The following is a 14411-nucleotide window of genomic DNA, read 5'->3' on the forward strand; positions in this document are numbered from 1 at the left end:
GTCACTCACAGAGGTCCCAGCCACTTGACCCACAATGGCCGGCTGACCTAAAAATCCCCTTCGGAACCCCGTCGAGAGCCGCATTGGTGACTATAATGCCCTGGCTCATCACACCGGTTACAAATGGGGCGTCCCTGTTCGTCCCACTGAAAATGGGCTCGGGCCTCCCGTACTGGACTTCTCTCCAGATCTCGTCCTCCCTCGGAGTGCAACCGCTCCCGTGACATTGGTGGTAAGCGTTGGGGGCCTCGTCGCATCTCTTCTAGGAGGGTTTTAGATTACTCTGCCATCTGCTCCCAGACATCCTTCAAGAGCTCAGAACGTAAGGCCTGTTTCCAATCCCCTGATCCAGAGGCAGCTGCCGCTTCTCCACTCACTGCTGCACACACTGGGGAATCCACCACTCCCGCCTGATCCGCTTCTAGGGCCAGAGCCTCTGCTCTCAGGTCTTCAAACGTCATAGCTGGGTCTCTGCGAAATTGGACGTGTAGACTCTGATGGACTGGGCCCTCTCGCAGCCCCAACAGGAACTGGTCTCGTAAGAGAGTCTCTCCATCTCCCAGGCCATGGTCCCGCTGCTCTCGCAGCCTGATGAACTGCTCCCGCAGCCTTAGTGCGAAGGCCCTTAAGGATTGTTGCTGCCCTTGCTTGCAATTGAAAAACTGGGCCCGAAGGACCGCTACTGGGGTCGCATCCCCATATTGTCCTGTGAGGAAGTCCAACACAGCTTGTGCAGTAGCTCGAACCACCTCTGGGGCAGCCTGGACCTCCCGTCGGGCCTCCCCCTCTAGGGAATTTATCACACACTGTAGTTTCTGGGGGGCACTCAATCCTTGAATCCCAGCCAGATATTCGACCTGGGCTTTCCATTCCGACAGCCGTATCTCAGATCCCGGCCCTCCATACTTTGGTGCCCAGGGGGCTCCCAGAAAAATGGGCATGACTTGGGGTGGGGCCTCAGGCACTGCCTCGTCCGCCATTGGGGAGCCGCGGTCGCTCAACTCGAGGTGGAATCCGGCCGACTACGCCAAAATCTGTTGCAGGTCAGAGCGGACCACCAATTTAACGGGTCTCGCTCCTCCCTCTAACTTCCACTTCGAGGAGGTCCCACAACACCCCAATGAATGGACAGACAACCAAGATTAAAATGTAACAATTTTATTTATTTAAAAGTTTGGGGAAAGGGGAGGGGAAACTTTAAAACCACTAATGACTCGAACTATTTTTGTCCACAGATACGGATTCCAGTCCTCGATAACACTCCTCTTCAGCCCTTCCTCGACAACACCCCACTTCAGCCCTTAATTTCCAGCCGACTCCACTCCAGGTAAGTTTAAAGCACTAGTGGACAAGGGGATGAACACATACAGCGGGAGCTGCAGACTCACAAGGACTCCAATTGTAGGTAAGTACAGAGCGCAATATATGGGTAGATACTCACAGAGCTAGGCGGTTGATGTGCAGGGACTTTCTGGCTCTGGGGAGGGGGGGGGGGTGTTGTAGACTTCAAGACCCAAGGCTGGGCTGTTGGCTTACTGGGGTCCTTGCCCTCAAGTAAGTACAAAGTTCCATACACAGGTGGATGAGCACAAGCTGGCTATTAGCTCACCGGGGCTCTAGCGTTCAGGTAAGTACAGAGTTCAGAACACAGGTAGGTATTCACAGGGCTGAGCTGTTAGCGTGCAGCGGTTCTAACTCCCAGGTAAGTACAGAGTTCAATACACAGGTGGGTATTCACATGGCTGAGCTGTTAGCATGCAGGGGTTCTAGCTCTCAGGTAAGTTCAAAGTTCAATACACAGGTGGGTATTCACAGGGCTGGGCTGTTAGCGTGCAGGGGTTCTAGCTCCCAGGTAAGTACAGCGTTCAATATACAGGTGGGTATTCACAGGGCTGGGCTGTTAGCGTGCAGGGGTTCTAGCTCCCAGGTAAGTACAGCGTTCAATATACAGGTGGGTATTCACAGGGCTGGGCTGTTAGCGTGCAGGGGTTCTAGCTCTCAAGTGAATACAGAGTCCAATACACAGGTGAGTATTCGCAGGGCTGGGCTGTTGGCGTGCAGGGGTTCTAGCTCTCAGGTAAGTACAGAGTCCAATACACAGGTGGGTATTCGCAGGGCTGGGCTGTTAGCGTGCATGGGTTCTAGCTCACAGGTAAGTACAGAATTCCATATACAGGTGGGTATTCGCAGGGCTGGGCTGTTAGCGTGCAGGGGTTCTAGCTCCCAGGTAAGTACAGCATTCAATACACAGGTGGGTATTCACAGGACTGGGCTGTTAGCGTGCAGGGGTTCTAGCTCTCAAGTGAATACAGAGTTCAATACACAGGTGGGTATTCACAGGGCTGGGCAGTTAGCGGGCTGGGGTTTTAGCTCTCAGGTAAGTACAGAGTCCAATACACAGGTGGGTATTCGCAGGGCTGGGCTGTTAGCGTGCAAGGGTTCTAGCTCACAGGTCAGTACAGAATTCAATACACAGGTGGGTATTCACAGGGCTGGGCTGTTAGCGTGCAGGGTTCTCTAGCTCTCAGGTAAGTACAGAGTTCAATACACAGGTGAGTATTCACAGGGCTGGGCTGTTAACTGGCTACTCACCACTGAAGATATTCAGAGGTCGGTATTCTAAGCAGATACGGGTTTGGTCGATGACTGACGGCTGGTGGGTCTTACACGTGAGACTGCAAACAATACTGGGCTTCCCGCCCAGCTTGGCAAGGGGGCACACGGGGGAGGATCGGCTGTTGTCCTTCACTTCCCTCGTCGAAGAGACAGCACAGACGACACGCACAAGGCTGGTGGTTGAGAGATCGCTGCGTGGGCGACGTCATCTAACCTCCTCCAGAGGCGCCTCCAACACATCCAAGCTCCAGCTTACTTAAGGTAAAGACTGTGGTCGCCACCAATACACTGCTCCTCTCCGTCAGGCCTCTTCCTACGACCGGGGACACAGCCACGGACAAACACCACACACCACAAAGGCACTACAATTCTTCTCGTGTGTACACTTCAATATAGCAGCATTCACCGCACTCCACACACTCAGTGAAAGATGATCCGTGGTGTATTCCCGTTTCGGGCTCAGAGTCCTGGCGGGGCGTGCCAGATGGACGAAGGCAGGGGGCAGACCACAGCAGGCGTATATATCGTACACCGGAGTCTCTCCGTCTTTCCCAGTGATCTCCAACACAAGGCACTACTATCAACACTGAGTAAACACACAAGCACTGAGGATTATTAGATCAACACAAGAGAGGGGGGGGAATTACCCACTGCTACGGAGAAATATGCAGTCGGAACCCTTTCTTAAAGGCAGTTAGTCTCCCTCCACATCCGTCATCCACTCTCCACAATATACAAGGAATGTTCATAAAGTTTTCACCCACTAGTACGCAGTGTTGTCCTCTCCCAATACGAATTCAATGATCTCCTTCACTCAGGGACCTTCCAAACATAGGATCGCTCCTTCAACTCAATCCACAATAAGATGTAAACACAACATACAAAAGGCTGATCACTTAACTTCCTCTGCACTTCCAATATCCACTTTCCTTGGATTCTCCGTTGCAGCCCGTAAATCACAACATCCACGCCACACCAGCCACTTCCGTATCGTGTGGAACAACAGCGGAACAAACTACTCCCTTCCTGTTCATAAACCAGCCCCTTTTATATCTCTGCTTCCTTCCCGATCCTCCAATCGGTATCCGACACGTCCTCTTCCCACACCTGACGTGTATCTTGGCTAATTTCCCCGCCTTGGGCCAACCGGAACAGAACTCGTGTTTCACTTAAATTAGTCCGGGCGGAAATATTTCGCACACTTCAGTTCCGCCCAGAAAAAAAAGTTCCGCTCGGATTAGTCACCCGGTGACAAACCCATCTCTTTTAGAGAACTACAGACCAGTTTCCCTTCGTCCTTTTATTGCAAAAACACTTGAACGAGCTGTGTTCAACCAAGTCTCTACATTTCTCACACACAACAGCCTCCTTGACAGCAACCAATCTGGCTTCAGAAGTGAATATTCAACTGAGACAGCTTTGCTCTCAGTTGTTGAAGCTCTAAGACTGGCAAGAGCAGAATCCAAATCTTCAGTACTTATTCTGATTGATCTGTCCTCTGCTTTTGACACGGTTAACCACCAGATCTTCCTAACAACCCTACTGGCAAAAGGCATCTCAGGAACCACACTTCAATGGTTTGAGTCTTACCTATCCAAGTCACAACATCAACTACCGGGGTGCCTCAGGGCTCAGTTCTTGGACCACTTCTCTTCTCTGTCTACATGGCATCATTAGGTTCTGTCAATCAGAAACATGGCTTTACATACCACTGCTATGCTGATGACACTCAACTCTACCTCTCATTCCATCCTGATTATCCGACGGTAGCTATTCGCATCTCAGACAATTCTTCCTGGATGATGGAACATCACCTTCAACTCAACCTTGCCAAGACAGAACTGTTTGTAATTCCAGCAAACCCATAATTTCATCACAATTTCACCATCAAGTTAGGCACATCAACCATAATTCCTTCAAAAACAGCTAGAAGCCTTGGAGTTATGATTGATGATCAGCTGACTTTCTCAGATTGCTAAAACTGTTCGATCCTGCAGATTTGCTTTATTCAACATCAAGAAGATCAAGCCCTTTCTTTCGGAACATGCTGTACAACTCCTTGTTCAAGCTTTTGTTCTGTCCAGGCTGGACTATTGCAATGCCCTCTTGGCAGGTCTTCCAGCCAATTCTATCAAACCTTTACAATTAATTCAGAACGCAGCAGCAAGATTAATTTTTAATGAGCCAAAAAGAATACACGTCACACCTCTGTTTATCAATTTGCACTGGCTTCCAGTAGCTGCTTACATAAAATTCAAGGCATTGATGTTTGCAACTACCACTCGCTCTGCACCCATTTACCTAAATTTGTTACTTCAGACTTATGTGCCCTCTAGAAGCTTGCGTTCTGCAAATGAATGTCACTTGATTGTGCCATCCCAAAGAAGCACAAAGTCACTTTTACAGACTTTTAAATTAAATGTTCCCTCCTGATGGAAAGACCTCCCCAACTCAATCTGGGCAGCTGAGTCCTTAGCCATCTTCAAGAATCGGCTTGAAACACATGCCTTCCATCTTTATTTGAACCTCTAACTTTAACACTCACTATTCTAATTCTATTCTTTAAAAAAATCTAACTACCTTTTTAATCTTTTTGTATTCTATTTTCTTTTAATTTATGACGCAATTGTATGTGTGTGTATTTGTAAAGATCTCTAACACTAGCTTGCTCTATTCTTTTTTTATTCTATCTGTTTTCTTTTTATTTATTATATCATTTAAAATCCCATGCTACGTGTACTGTGTTAACCTAACTGAGACTTGTTATAGCACGTATATATCATTGCTCTTTTTGTTGTTTTTGATTGCTTCCACTGTCCTCATCTGTAAGTCGCTTTGGATGAAAGCGTCTGCTAAATGAATAATGTAAATGTAATGTAAATGTAAATGTAAATGAATGTGTACAAGTTTATGTCACAGTGACACTAGTATAAGTACGAATAAATGACTAATTAGAATGAGATCATCTGCTGCATTAGGCCTAGGTGTAACGATCGTGCACCAGAGAGACACAGGGAGAGGAAGAGATCCAATAGCAGGTAAGATTTATTAAACAAATGAGGGTATCCAAATAAACAGTCCAAGGAACAAACAAAACAAAAGAGGGAACAGGAAGGAAAGGAACGGGAACTCGGAGGACGAGAAGGCAAGGGTAAATCTCGGGAGACGAGAACACTGGTAAAACGAGAGGTAAGGACTCCATACAAACAAAAGGGAAAGACTGGTATTTATAAGGAGGCTAATGACAATAGATTGCCTGCACCTGGTGCAATTAACTGGAGTGCAATAACTGTGAAGACAGGACCAGACTAGAGGAATTCTAGTGCCTATGGTGAAGAGCCTAAGGGGTAGTGAGCCCACTAGTGGACACCCAGGGAAACAGAGACTAGACAGCGTGACATTACCCCCTCCTCCACGGAGCAGCTGCCAGATGCTCCACCCAAAACCAAGGGAAAACCAAACGGACAAAGAGACTAGGAGGGAGGTGGAGTGGCGGAGGACTAGGGGGAGGGACAGAGGGCCAGATAACATGGTAAAACAGAGACAAGCGGACCAGGTAGAATGGGAAAACAGAGACAAGACAACCAGGTAAAATGGGGAAACAGAGACAAGAGAAGTGCAGCACAAAACAAGGAGTCCAGGAGGGTGGTGGACCGGCGGAGGATCAGGGGTAGGGACGGAGGGCCAGGTCCTAGAGGGAAACAGAACGACAGACACAGACTAGAAACTCAGGAGGGAGGTGGACCGGCGGAGGATCGGGGGAGGGATGGAAGGCCAGGTCCATGGGAGGAAAAAGACAGAAAAAAACAAAAACACAAAAACATAAGTCCATGAAGGACGTCACATGACGCCCACCAGGGCGGAGCAGAAGACCACCACAACCGTGTGGTCAGGGCAGAAGCCCCCCAGGGCGTAGCAGAAGACCACCACCTCCGTGTGGTCGGGACGGATGCCCCCCAGGGCGGAACAGAAGACCACCACATTCTTGTGGTTGAGGCCAGAGTCCCCCAGGGCAGAGCAGAAGACCACCACAACCGTGTGGTCAGGGCGGAAGCCCCCCAGGGCGGAGAAGAAGACCAGAACAACCAGGTGGTCAGACGGAAGCACCCCAGGGCGGAGCAGAAGACCACCACAACCATGTGGTCAGAACGGATGCCCCCCAGGGCGTAGCAGAAGACCACCACGTCTGTGTGGTCGAGATCGGAGTCCACCAGGGCGGAGCAGAAGACCACCACATTCTTGTGGTCGATGCAGAAAGCCCCCAGGGCGGAGCAGAAGACCACCACATCCTTGTGGTCACCGAAGGCCCCCAAGGCAGAGCAGAAGACCACCACATCCATGCAGCCAGACCAACGGGAGGACGAAACTCTGGTAATCCCATGGTGTTTATACGGGATTCCAGAAGATCGGTGCTGACTTGACTCTGCTCATGAAGATTATTGCTGACTTGCATTTGTTCATGAAGATCAATGGTGACTTGCCTTTGTTCATGAAGATCAATGGTGACTTGCCTTTGTTCATGAAGATCCCCGGTGACTTGACTCAGTCCTTGAAGATCACCGGTGACTTGACTCAGTCCTTGAAGGTCACCGGTGACTTGACTCAGTCCTTGAAGGTCACCGGTGACTTGACTCTGTCCTTGAAGGTCACCGGTGACTTGACTCTGTCCTTGAAGATCACCGGTGACTTGACTCTATCCTTGAAGATCACCAGTCACTTGACTCTGTCCTTGAAGATCACCAGTGACTTGACTCTGTCCTTGAAGATCACCAGTGACTTGACTCTGTCCTTGAAGATCACCGGTGACTTGACTTGACTCTGAAAGGTCAATGGTGAATAGCCTTGTCTCTGGAAAGTCCATGGTGACTAGCCCTGACTCTGGAAGGTCAATGGTGACTAGCCCTGATTCTGGAAGGTCAGTGGTGACTAACCCTGACTCCGGAAAGTCAACGGTGACTAACCCTGACTCTGGAGGGTCCACGAGCACCTGACTCGACTCTGGAAGGTCAATGGTGACTAACCCTGATTCTGGAAGGTCAACGGGGACTAACCCTGACTCTGGAAGTTCGACGGTAACTAACCCTGACTCTGGAAGGTCGACGGTGACAAACCCTGACTCTGGAGGGTCCACGAGCACCTGACTCGACTCTGGAGGGTCCATGAGCACCTGACTCGAATTTGGAGGGTACACCGGTCAACCGGAATCTGACTAAACTCTGGAAAGTCAGTGGGCACCTGACTCGACTCTGGAGGGTCAACAGGAATCTGAATTGATTCAGGAGGATCAACTGGAACGTGACTCGACTCTGGATGGTCAAATGGAGCCTGACTCAACTCTGGACAGTCAACTGGAATTTGACTCGACTCTGGAAGGTCAACAGGAACTAGCCCTGACTCTGGAAGGTCAATGGTAACTAACCCTGACTCTTGAAGGTTGACGGTGACTAACCCTGACTCTGAAAGGTCAACTGGAATTTGACTCGACTCTGGAAGGTCAACGGGAACCTGACTCAACTCAGGAAAGCCCACTGTAGCTGCCATCCTCTGCAGTGGCTCCGGGCTGGCGGCCATCTTGTGCAGTGTCGCTGGGTTGGTGACCATCCTATACTGTGGTGCTGGCTCACAGACGTGATGTGAACAATTTTTGGAATCTCTAGGATTTTTGACAGCATGGCGAAATAATCCAAAAACATCTCTGCGGCCATCTTGGGTGTTGGCACTGGGCTGGCAGCCATCTTGCCTCGTGGTGCTGAGCTGGTGGCCATCTTGTGCTGTGGTTTGGGGCTGGCTTCCATCTTGCCTCATGGTGCTGGGTTGGTGGCCATGTTGCCTCGTGGCACTGAGCTGGCGGCCATCTGGTGCTGTGGTATGGGGCTGGCTTCCATCTTGCCTCGTGGTGCTGGGTTGGCGGCCATGCTGCGCAGCGGCGCTGGGTTGGTGGCCATCTTGTGCAGTGACACTGGACTGGAAGCCATCTTTCACAGATTTGTGCCTCCTCTCCCCTCACTGTCCACAATGGGTAAATGGCGGCTCCCTTCCGAACCCCGGGTCAACGGGAGGCCACAGTGGAGATCGCTGCTGGACCTCCTCTCGACTACTCACTCTGGAACACAATCAGGCGAGTACCCTCAAAGCCATTCCTCTCCCGTTTGATGGCTGGGGAGGAAATTGGAGCAGACATACCGCTGGATCTCTTGGATGGAGTCCTTCTGTAACGACCGTGCACCAGAGAGACACAGGGAGAGGGAGAGATCCAATAGCAGGTAAGATTTATTAATCAAATGAGGTTATCCAAATAAACAGTCCAAGGAACAAACAAAACAAAAGAGGGAACAGGAAGGAAAGGAACGGGAACTTGGAGGATGAGAAGGCAAGGGTAAATCTCGGGAGACGAGAACACTGGTAACACGAAGGGTAAGGACTCCATACAAACAACAGGGAAAGACTGGTATTTATAAGGAGGCTAATGACAATAGATTTCCGCACCTGGTGCAATTAACTGGAGTGCAATTACTGTGAAGACAGAACTAGACTAGAGGAATTCTAGTGCCTATGGTAAAGAGCCTAAGGGGAAGTGAGCCCACTAGATGACACCCAGGGAAACAGAGACTAGACAGCGTGACATTAGGCCACGTCAGCATCACAATTCAAGACTTATTCCTCACAGTGCATCTTCTTTCAGATACGAAATGTAGCTGAGATGAACCTGAATCTTTGTTTTGAACACTTGTGTTCGCGCATCTCCAGCCTGGTTTCGCGTAAATGATTATCCTATAGTGCGCGTTGTGCACGGACATTATAGGTGATCTCAGATAGAAAAGACAGTTTCATACGGATTATTTTAACAGAGAATATTTGTTTTCAACATGACTAACTTCATGTAATAAAAGACACAAAGCTTTCTTTAGATATACTGTATTTCTCAGTTTCTTCAACTTTTTAGATATTGGGAGTGTATAGGCTATAAAACTAATAGGCTTGTGTATTTTTTCCGTCATTATTGAATTAATTAAAAAACTATGAGTTTATCTTTGTAGTGTATAGGTTGGATAACCTGAAAAGTAAAATAATCTTGAAAGTAACCTGAAAGTAAAGTAATTAGTACTTTTTAAATGCAGTAATCAGTAATGCAATCAAAATGCAGTTTTAAAGAAGTAATTAGTCATTGTGGATTACTTTTTTTGAGTAACTAACCAACACTTCTGCTATAATATCTGCATCTGTGCAGTTCATACAGTTTACAAAATATCATTGGGGAGCAATCAGTTCCCCATCTACTGTAGGCTAAGTTTTTGCTGTGTTCACCCCTCATCACACAACAGGTTTCCTCCAGTGAAAATGAAGCATATATGAAAGCATACTTTTTAAATGATCATGTTGCTATTTTCATTTGAAAATGTAACTTTTCAGTGTAATACATATTCCAGTGCATGAGGCAAAGAAGTTTGCATACTTGAGCTAAGGAAAGAGGGTTTCACTAGAAATGCAGATAGTTAAATTTTGTGTTTGTACAGTAAACGGGTGTAGGTGTAGGTGTGTGTCATATCATGAAGACTTGCATTTGGCTTATCCGGTTTTCAAATGTCATACCAATCTATGCAGCACAGTAGCAATACTGTGTGTGTGTGTGTGTGCGTGCATGCGTGTGTGCGTGTCTGTGTGTGTATATGTATGTACAGTATTGTTCAAAATAATAGCAGTACAATGTGACTAACCAGAATAATCAAGGTTTTTAGTATATTTTTTATTGCTACGTGGCAAACAAGTTACCAGTAGGTTCAGTAGATTGTCAGAAAACAAACAAGACCCAGCATTCATGATATGCACGCAAGGCTGTGCAATTGGGCAATTAGTTGAAAGGGGTGTGTTCAAAAAAATAGCAGTGTCTACCTTTGACTGTACAAACTCAAAACTATTTTGTACAAACATTTTTTTTTTTTCTGGGATTTAGCAATCGTGTGAATCACTAAACTAATATTTAGTTGTATGACCACAGTTTTTTAAAACTGCTTGACATCTGTGTGGCATGGAGTCAACCAACTTGTGGCACCTCTCAGCTGTTATTCCACTCCATGATTCTTTAACAACATTCCACAATTCATTCACATTTCTTGGTTTTGCTTCAGAAACAGCATTTTTGATATCACCCCACAAGTTCTCAATTGGATTAAGGTCTGGAGATTGGGCTGGCCACTCCATAACATTAATTTTGTTGGTTTGGAACCAAGACTTTGCCCGTTTACTAGTGTGTTTTGGGTCATTGTCTTGTTGAAACAACCATTTCAAGGGCATGTCCTCTTCAGCATAGGGCAACATGACCTCTTCAAGTATTTTAACATATGCAAACTGATCCATGATCCCTGGTATGCGATAAATAGGCCCAACACCACAGTAGGAGAAACATGCCCATATCATGATGCTTGCACCTCCATGCTTCACTGTCTTCACTGTGTACTGTGGCTTGAATTCAGAGTTTGGGGGTCGTCTCACAAACTGCCTGTGGCCCTTGGACCCAAAAAGAACAATTTTACTCTCCTCAGTCCACAAAATGTTCCTCCATTTCTCTTTAGGCCAGTTGATGTGTTCTTTGGCAAATTGTAACCTCTTCTGCACATGCCTTTTTTTTAACAGAGGGACTTTGCGGGGGATTCTTGAAAATAGATTAGCTTCACACAGACGTCTTCTAACTGTCACAGTACTTACAGGTAACTCCAGACTGTCTTTGATCATCCTGGAGGTGATCATTGGCTGAGCCTTTGCCATTCTGGTTATTCTTCTATCCATTTTGATGGTTGTCTTCCGTTTTCTTCCACGTCTCTCTGGTTTTGCTCTCCATTTTAAGGCATTGGAGATCATTTTAGCTGAACAGCCTATCATTTTTTGCACCTCTTTATAGGTTTTCCCCTCTCTAATCAACTTTTTAATCAAAGTACGCTGTTCTTCTGAACAATGTCTTGAACGACCCATTTTCCTCAGCTTTCAAATGCATGTTCAACAAGTGTTGGCTTCATCCTTAAATAGGGGCCACCTGATTCACACCTGTTTCTTCACAAAATTGATGACCTCAGTGATTGAATGCCACACTGCTATTTTTTTGAACACACCCCTTTCAACTAATTCAACTATTTGCCCAATTGCACAGCCTTAAGAGTGTGCATATCATGAATGCTGGGTCTCATTTGTTTTCTGAGAATCTACTGAACCTACTGGTAACTTGTTTGCCACGTAGCAATAAAAAAATATACGAAAAACCTTGATTATTCTGATTAGTCACATTGTACTGCTATTATTTTGAACAATACTGTATGTATTCTCATTGGGGAACGAGGCCCCTTAAAACGAAAGTAGAATCTGAGAGGAATTAAAGGTTTGTATTAAAGTAAAAATGATTGATAAATACGTATTTCGAATGGAATGAATAGCAAGTAAATTGCGTGTCTTGTTCTTTATATTTGTTTTCAAATAAAAGCAACAGAAACAGAAAGGATATGATATCATGTTTATCAGCAACACAATGCATAAGTGTGAATAACGCAATATCCGCCTTTGAACACAGGTGTCTGCTCTAATTCAAGAAGTCAAATCTTTCCATCTTGACTGCACTTATTTCACTCCTCCCCTCACTGCAGCAGCCTACTATCACCTAAATGTCAGGCGAAGCTAGCCGTGTCTCGACAAGCCTATTTTATTTTTATTTGTATTTTTTTGGTAGGTTATGGTGAATGACTGGTCTGGCTTTTAAATGGAAGTGTCTCCATGGTTATAGAGAGTTATTTTCATATATATGGAAATTGTCAACATTAAGACTGACGTTCTGCAGCTTTCTTTCAGGTGTAGGCTATTTAAAATTTCTGCTTCTGCTTTTTCCAAACCTTACTATTCGACATTTCGTAAAAAAAAAAAAAAAAAAAAAAAAACAGCTTTTTTATGTTTAGAAATTAGATGAGCCGTGACTTGATCTGAAAACTATAACTAACAGGAAACAGCTTATTAAAAAAGGGAATGCAAATTTGATGCAAATTTTTATAGTTTTAAACTATAAAAACGCAGAACTGAATGGCTTAGCTGTCATAAATTGTTTAAATGTCACATAAGCCTGTTTATATAAAAAAGTTTTACTCTTTAAAACATTTAATTTCTAAAAGTTATTATTATACACACACACATTCAATCTATTCATAAAAATAAAATAAAAACTTTAGTGGTTTACCACATAAAGAGCAGCAGGAGGCTACTTCCTCACATCATGAATGAATGCACTGTCTGTATCTGGATCTCTTTACAACTGGTTCTCTAAGAGATTTATTACCAGAATATTATTATATAATTGACATTTTATTTATGTATTTATTTATTTATTTATTATTATTTATTTTTTGGAGAAACAGCCAGAAACACAGTTGTGCAAAACACTAGCAAAAATTGAAGTTATACATTTATGACAAACATTGATTTATGACAAAAAGCTATAAATGCATCAAATTACATTCACAGAAATACAACAACAAACACAAACTTGCAATGTAACATACATACGTTTGTATTCTAATTCAGTTTGTAGTCCAAACACAGATCAGCACTTTCAAACAATTGCACATGCAGTACCTTTTGTGATACTTCTGTTGCAAAGTTAGCTTGTGATCTTGTATGTCCAAGAAGGGCTGGGAGTCGGGCAGAAGCATCTGTGACTTAAAATAGCAGACTGATAAAGTCAGACCTTCGAAAATGCACACGATACACAATGACCATGATGTTATGAACTAGATTTGTAAATCTAAAAGCAGGATGGAACTGTCAGGGCAAGAAACACTGGATCCAGTTGCGAATGAAAAAAGTGTTTATTTAAATGTTCAAGAGAGCAAAAGAAGCCAGATGGTAGGAACAAGTCTCCGGTCGGCAGTCACTCCTTGGCAGCGCAGGGACTGCAGTGGGCATAACCTCGAACACAGGAACTGAAACAGGAAACAGTGAAGGCGGCACGCCAACTCGAACCCGTAAATCCAAGCACTAGGACTACGGCATGAAACTCCAAACAAACTGGACTAGACGGCAATGTAAGGAGCGAGAATGACAGAGAACAGTAACAAACAATCTGACACCAGACAAGACAAACACAGGACTATCAGTAGGCCCACAGAAACAAGACACACCTGTCGCTGATCTGATTGCTCGTCAGCATCACCTGACACTTATGGCAAATCAGAGCAGTGACACAGAATGAGCAAAAATTACCCAACCCCTAGTAGAGCGTCACCTGACGCTCTCAGAGGGTCCTACCTGTTGATTGTAGTCATCGATAAGGGAGTGATCCAATATGTCCCGGGCAGGAACCCAACTCCTCTCCTCCGGACCGTAGCCTTCCCAGTCCACCAAGTACTGGAATCCATGTCCCCTCCACCTTGTGTCCATAATACGACTTACCGAATAAGCTGGTTCCCCATCTACAATTTGCGGTGATGGGAGAACTGGGGTAGGCAGATTAATAGCAGAACGAATGAGGGGCTTAATTTTGGAAACATGGAAAATGGGATGAATTCTCCGGTATGCCGGAGGAAGTTTAAGGCGGACCATCACCGGACTAAGAATCTTGGTAACGGTAAATGGGCCAATCAATTTGGGAGCTCATTTTCTACAAATGGAGCGGAGTGGAATATCAGTAAATGAAAGCCACACCTTTTGACCAACGACGTAGACGGGAGGCTTTGACCGGTAGCGATCGGCCTGGGCCTTGGTGCGTAACCCTACCTGGAGAAGAGTTCTTTCTAAATACTTCTGCTTAAAGGGGGGGTGAAATG

This window comes from Carassius gibelio, chromosome A2 (genome assembly GCF_023724105.1).
Source record: "Carassius gibelio isolate Cgi1373 ecotype wild population from Czech Republic chromosome A2, carGib1.2-hapl.c, whole genome shotgun sequence".
Taxonomy (NCBI): domain Eukaryota; kingdom Metazoa; phylum Chordata; class Actinopteri; order Cypriniformes; family Cyprinidae; genus Carassius; species Carassius gibelio.